Source organism: Chiloscyllium plagiosum, chromosome 50 (assembly GCF_004010195.1).
Source record: "Chiloscyllium plagiosum isolate BGI_BamShark_2017 chromosome 50, ASM401019v2, whole genome shotgun sequence".
Taxonomy (NCBI): domain Eukaryota; kingdom Metazoa; phylum Chordata; class Chondrichthyes; order Orectolobiformes; family Hemiscylliidae; genus Chiloscyllium; species Chiloscyllium plagiosum.
The window spans coordinates 4,457,791-4,465,647 of record NC_057759.1 but is presented as its reverse complement, the minus strand read 5'-3'; the positions used below and the strand labels follow the sequence as shown (position 1 = coordinate 4,465,647).

Below are 7,857 nucleotides of genomic sequence, written 5' to 3'. Positions count from 1 at the left end.
GTTAGGTTCTTCACTCAGCGAGTCGTAAGTTCATGGAATGCCCTGCCAGTAGCAGTGGTGGACTCTCCCTCTTTATGGGCATTTAAGCGGGCATTGGATAGGTATATGGAGGATAGTGGGTTAGTATAGGTTAGGTGGGCTTGGATCGGCGCAACATCGAGGGCCAAAGGGCCTGTACTGCGCTGTATTCTTCTATGTTCTATGTTCTATTACTGTGAGTGATCATTTCCTGTGCTTTAGATGTGGTGTCCCTCAGGTTAAACCATAAAACAGTTGTTTGCTTTTTCTCCCCCACACCCCTTTCTCCCTCTCTCTAATGGTGACTTTACATTAACTGCTTGCTAAAAACATAACTCTGCTGATTACAAATTAGCTGCCCTCTTTTTCACTGCAAAATATTATGTATGTTTCCTCCCTGATGCACTACTGGAGTGAGCTGTAAATAAAAGAAAAGACACTTTACCAACGGTACATATCTAAATGAAGTGGGAAAGGGTGCACAGGGAGAATTACCAATATATTGCCTTGGGGGCTGGAGAGTTTCAGTGATTGAGAGAGGTTGGACAGACTGGGGTTGTTGTCCTTACAGCAGGGTAGATTGAAAGAGAGGGATGTATTAAATGATGAGGGATGAAGATAGGGGAGGCAGGAAGAAACTCCCCGCTTGATGGAGGTGGGGGAGGGGTATAGATTGAAGGTAAGGGCCAGGAAGTTTTGAAGGGATGTGAGGAAAATCTTGTTCACCCAGAGGGTGGTGTTCAATCTGGAAGTCACTGCCTGTAAGGGTGGGAGACGCAGAAACTCTCATTACATTGAAGGAGGATTTAAAAGTGCACTCGTGACGCCAAGGCTATGAAGCCAAGTGCTGGGGAAATGGGATAAGAGAATATTGAGGTGGTTGTTTCTGGCCAGCACAGACTCGGGCCTTTTTCTGGGCCGCAGACTTCCCGGAAATAATGACTAACTCACCTTGAGATGTGTAAACTACATCCAAGATACCATATAGTGAGGTTTGTCGTCGAAAGAGAGATTCAGCAGTTAAGGTCAATATGCTCTGGCGTTTAGAGGAATAAGGGAGATCCAACTGTGGGATATAGGGTGGTAAAGGAGGTGGGATTGACAAAGGAGACGGAGAGGATGTTTCCTCAGGTGTGACAATTTAGAACAAGAGGGTCATTGTTTCAGGAGAAGGGGGTGGAACAGATTGAAACAAGAGATGTTGAGAAATGGCTTCGCTCCAAGGCAGAGGGGGTGAGAATCTCAGGGAATTCACTTCCCAGTATGTGGGTGCATGTCGGGACACTGAATAAAAAGAAGGAAGGGACAGACAGATTGTTAATCAGTGAGGGGTTAAAGGGAGGGGGGAGGAAACTGCAGTGAGGCTGGGATGAGATGAGCCTCAGCTGTAAAGAATGGGGGAAGCAGGGTCCCGTGGGCTCCTAGTCTGCATGTTGTGTTGATCGTCCAGCTGCCTGAACACTTTTTAGTGTGGCTGGCTCATAGTATATGCTCAGAAAGCTCTAAATCTGAGGGCCTAAACTGTGTGATGCATCAGCCTATTAGTCTCTTAGTAACCAAGACCATAAGATATAGCAGGCATTCGGCCCATCAAGTCTGTTGCACCATTCCGTTATGGCTGATATGTTTGTTAACCCCATTCTCCTGCCTTCTCTCTGTAACAATTGATCCTCCTACTGATCAAGAACCTATCTTAAAGACATAATAACAGCCCTCTGAATAAAGAGTTCCACAGATTCCCCACTGTCTGGCTGAAGAAATTCCTCCTCATCTCCGTTCTAAAGGGAGTTCCCTTCACTCTGAGGCTGTGCCTTCGGGTCTTAGTCTCTCCTACTCGTGGAAACATCTTCTCTATGTCCACTCTATCCAGGCCTCTCAAGTTTCTCCAAGTTTCAACCAGATTCACCCTCGCCTTTCTAAATGAGTCCAGACTCATATTCCTCAACCTCTCCTCATATGACAAGCTCTTCATCCCTGGGATTTTTCTTGTAAATCCTTCTGCAGCCTTACCCCTTCCTCAATACTACCTGTCCTTCCACCTATCAGGGCAATGAAATGAAACACTCCTCATGTGAATGATGCTAGACCCAGAGCAAATGGCTGCTTGCCCCCAAAGACCAAGGCCAGAAGGGACCATTCTCAAACAATAAGCTGTTGTACTGGGGCAATCTACAGATTGATGTCCCAGTGCCTAAAATGTAGGAATCCCCTGAAAACAAGATGCAAGGTAAAGTAATTAGCTATCAGTGTAATGTTCCCTCTTCCAATTCACATTGCCCTGTTGTTAATTTAGTTGACATAGATGGAACATCTCTCTGATTTATATGGATGCAAACACTATCGATGATTAATAAATTCAAATGTAAAAAGATTCAAAAAGCTTGGGCAGACCTTCGCTCCATGCTATAAGCAAGAAAACACTCGCGATGTTTCAAAGTGGCTGGGTTTTTGAGGGTTAAGATAAACCAAAGAAAATCTCCACTTTCACTGAACCAGAAATGTTCTTAACCAGAAGTGTATATATATTATATTCTTTACCAGCCTTTCTTGGCTTTGAGATGGTGAAAACTGAGTACACCAAATTGCTATCTGTTTCAGAGTCATCTATAATCAAAAAAACAATAAGCAAAGTGAACCAAAAGATTAGAGATCAGAATGTTAAAATAACAGCAAACTATGCCTCAAAATTAAATACGGATTGATAATTAAGGTCATAGCCCCAACCCAACAGTAATATAAACCGAAGCTCTTGGCTATACAGCAACATATGGGCGGCACGGTGGCACAGTGGTTAGCACTGCTGCCTCGCAGCGCCAGAGACCCGGGTTCAATTCCCGCCTCAGGCGACTGACTGTGTGGAGTTTGCACGTTCTCCCCGTGTCTGCGTGGGTTTCCTCCGGGTGCTCCGGTTTCCTCCCACAGTCCAAAGATGTGCAGGGTCAGGTGAATTGGCCATGCTAAATTGCCCGTAGTGTTAGGTAAGGGGTAAATGTAGGGGTATGGGTGGGTTACGCTTCGGCGGGTCGGTGTGGACTTGTTGGGCCGAAGGGCCTGTTTCCACACTGTAAAGTAATCTAATCTAAAACATTTTCAAAGCAGTTCACAAACCAGGTGACTCAATAACATTTTGCATCAACATTCACAACAAAGTTTGTGCCTACCCTCCCAGAACAAGCTCACATAAAGAAGGTGGAGGCCCTGGGGTAATTTACAAACTTTTTTATTATTAATCACTCATGACACATGGGCATCACCCACTGGACCCTGTGTTTATTGCCCAACTCATCCTTAGTTGTCTACTTGAGAAGGTAGGGAGAAGCTGCTTTCTTGATCTGCTGCAGTCCATGCGCTGTAGATAGACATGCATTGCCCCGAGAGAGGGAATTCCAGGATTTTGACCTAATGACACCAGAGGAACAGTGTTATATTTCCAAGTCAGGACACTGAGTGGCCAAAAGGGGAACTTGTAGAGGGTGGGTGTTCCCACATATCTGCTGCACTTGTCCTTCTAGATGGAAGTGGTCATGGGTTTTGAAGGTGTTGCCTGAGGATCTTTGGTGTATTTTCACAGTACATTCTGGTAATGCTGCTACTGAGCATGGGTAGCAGAGGGAGTAGATGCTTGTGGATGTGGTTCCAATTAAGTGGGGACTGCTATTTCTCTCGATGTTGAGCTTTTCGAATATTGTTGGAGCTGCAACCATCCAGGCAAGTAGGGAGCATTCCATCACACTCCTGACTTGAGACTGAGATACTTGGAATGGCTCAATCAGGGAAGACTCTGACTATATATATCACTCTAAGGAATAAAGGAATAAAATCATGAAGAATCAATATTGTTCTATCTTCCTCAGATGGATCCCGGGGTGTACCCCACAAATTCCAAGTTCAGTCACATCCATTGCACACAGCCTCCCTCAGATATACGGAAAGCCTTTGAATTTCTGTTGTTTAGTAATAATTCTCAAAGTACCCCCCTTGTTAGAGGATCTCGAGGTTTTTAAACAAAATGAATATTTGCCAACCTATATCCCTGTGTTCTTCACTGAAGAGTGCATGGCTCCAGCACAGCTCAAAACTAAAGGGTCAAAAGAAAAGATGGAAAGTTGTCTTCAACAGCAGTCAGACAGTCCCCAGGTGGCAAATAGTATCTGTTCCTGCTGAGTTTCTCCAACAATTTCTGTATTTCTTTTCATTTGATATTCATTATCTGAAGAAAGCTAATGGAATGCTGGCCTTTATATCGAGAGGACTGGAGTACAGGGATGCAGAAGGGATGCTTCAGTTGTACAAAACCCTGGTTAGACGCCACTTGGAGCAGATCTGGGCACCACACCTGAGGAAGGATAGATTGGCCTGGGAGTACAGCGTGAGTTTACAAGATTGATACCTGGGCTTCAGGGGTTAAGTTATGAGGACAGATTACACAAATTAAGCCTGTCCTGTCGAGAATTTACAGGGTTTAGGGATGATTTGATCGAAGATATTAACAGAAGACAGGGTATAGAAATTGAAAGCGTTTCCACTGGTTGGGGATCCTTGAACTAGGGAGGGCATAGCTGGAGAATTAGGGCCAGACTGTTCAGGAGAGATGTTAGGAAGTATTACTACGCACAGAGGCTGGGAGGGGTTTGGAACTCTCTCCCACAAACAGCAGGCATTGCTGGATCAGTTAGTTCTAAATGTGAGAGACAATTTTTTTGTTGTTGTTGTTGTTCAACAAAGTTATTAAAGGGGATAGAGGCCACAGGCAGGTCTGTGGAGTCAGGTCACAGATCTGCCGTTGAATGGTTGAACAGGATCAAAAGGGCTGAATGGCTTCCTCCTGCTCCTTTATACAAATATTCCACATTAATAAATCATGGAATCCCCTGCAGTTGCCAAGTGGCATTTCCACACACCGGAGCAATTAGTGATTACAAATAGAGACTGAAAGTCCAAATATTTTATTTTCACACATTCCAGATCCCCGCTATCCTGTGGGTGAAACAATCCTCAAATTGCTCTCGAAACCTCTAACCCTTCACTTTAAAATGATGTCCCCCTTGTTACTGACCCTTTGACTAAGGGAAACAGCTGCTTCCTGTCCCCCTGTCCACGTCCCTCATAATAGCATTGCAGAGTCATACTGCAAGGAAACAGACCCTTCAGTCCAAACAGTCCATGCCGTCCATAACCTCAAACTAAACTAGTCCCACTTGTTTGCTCTTGACCCATATCTCTCCAAACCGTTCCAATTGTTGTACTTCTCTAAATGTCTTTTAAACACTGTAACTGTCCTTGTATCCGCCACTTCATCTGGAAGTTAACTCCCCACTTGAACCAGTAGCCATAAAAAAAATGTTGTCCATCATTTCGTTTTTAAAAATGTTTTTCCTGTCACCTGAAAAATATGTCCATTGATCTTGAAGTCCCCCACCCTTGGGAAAAGACACCTGCCATTCACCTCATCTATGCCCATCATGATTTCATAAACCTCCATACCCCTCAAACTGGTTAAAATAGTCCCAGCCCATCCAGCCTCTCTTTATAACTCAATCTCTCCATTCCTAATGACGTACTGATATATCTTTTCTGAACCCTCTCCAGCCTAACACTTTCCTTCCCATAACAGCGCAACCAGAACTGGACACAATACACCAGAACAGGCTTCACCAGTGTCCTGTATAACCATAACATGGTGTCCGAACTCCAACACTCAATGGGCTGAGCAACGAAGGCAAGTGTTCTAAACACCTTCTCAAACTCCCTGTCTGCTGTGACACAAACCCCAAAGAATTATGTACCTGAACCCTTAGGTCTCTCTGCTATACAACACTACCGATCTTACAGACCTCTATCATGACCCCTCCACCATCAACCTTCTCTGTTGTTCAGGAACCAACCCAAACTTCCTTCCGACGCTTCCAGAGATTTGTTTTTGTTGATCTTCCCAATCAGATGAATACCAGCATGAACGCTGACCAATACGTGATGATATAGGATCAACAGCTCACAGATTCACATTCACCATTCAATAGACTTGACCCGATCTCTGCATATTCAAAATTTCTTGCAGGTCTGTCCTCACTCATGCCCTCAGCTCGATTTCCCATCACCTCCCTTGGAATGAAATATTTCCAGACCATTGCCCAACCAAGTTCCAATCCTGCTTGTTACAACAATTTGCTGCTGTTCGCGTGCAAAAATCCCTGGCAATAAGGTCACTGAGCCAAGGCCCCAAGGAATGACTTAAATGGAATTGTCCAGAATCTGGTTCAGAACTTTTATGATCATAGAATCATAAACTTTTACTTATGGAAGGAGGCCACTCGTGTCTGTACCAGCTCCTGAAAGAGCTACCCCGCTTGTCCCACTCTCCAGCCCTATCTCTGCAGCCCTCTAACGTCACCCCTTTCAAATTTATATCCAGCTCTCTTTTCGAACCTCCTATGGAATCTGCCTCCCAAGCAGCACATTCCAAACTCAACAACCCAATACGTTTCTCCTCATCTCACTGACAATCATGAAATTCTTTCTAGCCAGTTACTAATATACAATGAATGGGAAACCATAACTTGCTTTCCCGTCCGAATTGTTCAAATTTTCAATACCTCAATAAGGTCACCACTTAATCTTCTCTGCTCGAAAGAGAATAAGCTCAATCTCCTGAACCTTTCCCTGCATCTAAAATCCCTCATCGTTGGTATCATTCTCATACAGCTCCTTCACACTATCTGCAGGGTCTGAACAGCCTTCCTTAAATCAGGTGTCCAGAACAGAACAGAACAAAACCAGCCTGGGTAAGAGAGTGCCAACTCCCTTTGTCAAATGTATTTCTAAATTCAGCTTCTGTTGCTGGTGACGTTAAGATTTATACACTTACAAAGAAATCCCCAACAGATCAAAGGTTTATCTCCAATATGATCTACTATTCTCCATTCAATACTTGTGCTGTTGCTGGAATTAATTTCTTTTCTGCCCTCTGCTTTGTGCTGGGTGTTGGGTTAGCTCATTTGGCTGGATGGCTAGTTTGAAATGTGGAGAAAGATTGACAGCGTGGGTTTGAATCTCTCACTGGCTGAGATTACTATGAAGGACTCTCCTTCTCCATCTCTTCTCCTTGTGTGAGGCATGGTAACCCTCAGGTTAAACCACCACCTATCAGTCATCACTCTCTTCTCTCTCTCTCTCTGACACTCAGCGGAGATCCACCAGTGTCTTGTACAACTTCAACATTACCTTCTTGTTTTTGATCTCTATGACCCTATTAATAAAGCCGAGGATGCTGTGTGTTTTACTAACTGCTCTCCTCCTGTTATGCCGCCTTCACTGATCTGTGGACATATACCCGCAGGCTCCCTCTGCTCCTGCACCCGTTTTAGTTTTTTTACCCCCCTAAATGTATTGTCTTTCCGTTGTTTTCGACCAACGTCATTCGCCAAATTTGTGTTGAATCAATTTTGTCTTTATTTTTGAATGTTCATGAATTAAAACCTATTTTGGTAAATCAAACTTCATTTTCTCCATCCTAGTTGTTTTGCTCCTAACTCCACAAGAACATACAGTCTAGGATCAGGTTGAGTCCATTTAACCCGTCAGGAACCTGCTCCGCTATCCCATCTCAGCCTCAACTCCACTTTCCTGCAAACACTCCCTTTGACCCATCACTCATTAACAATCTGTCTGCCTCCTCCTCCAATTTATGCAGTGTGGGGGTTGGGAGGAGTGATCCCACAGATTTACAACCCCTTCCTCATTTGAGCGAATTCATTCCTCCTTATCTCTGTTTTCAATCTGCCAGCTCCTTATCCTGAACCGATAACACCTCGTTCTAGATTCTCCCACAAGAGCAAACAT

General features: G+C 44.3%; 1 long non-coding RNA gene across 1 annotated transcript in view; it reads right to left on the bottom strand.

Moving 5' to 3' along the window:
- Window positions 1-3,308: 3,308 nt before the first annotated feature.
- The window catches only part of LOC122544678, a 21,322-nt gene continuing 16,773 nt past the window's right edge, over window positions 3,309-7,857 (bottom strand). The window contains exon 3 of the long non-coding RNA XR_006310439.1: window positions 3,309-3,817. This is a non-coding gene — a long non-coding RNA (uncharacterized LOC122544678). The remainder of the gene's footprint in view (window positions 3,818-7,857) is intronic.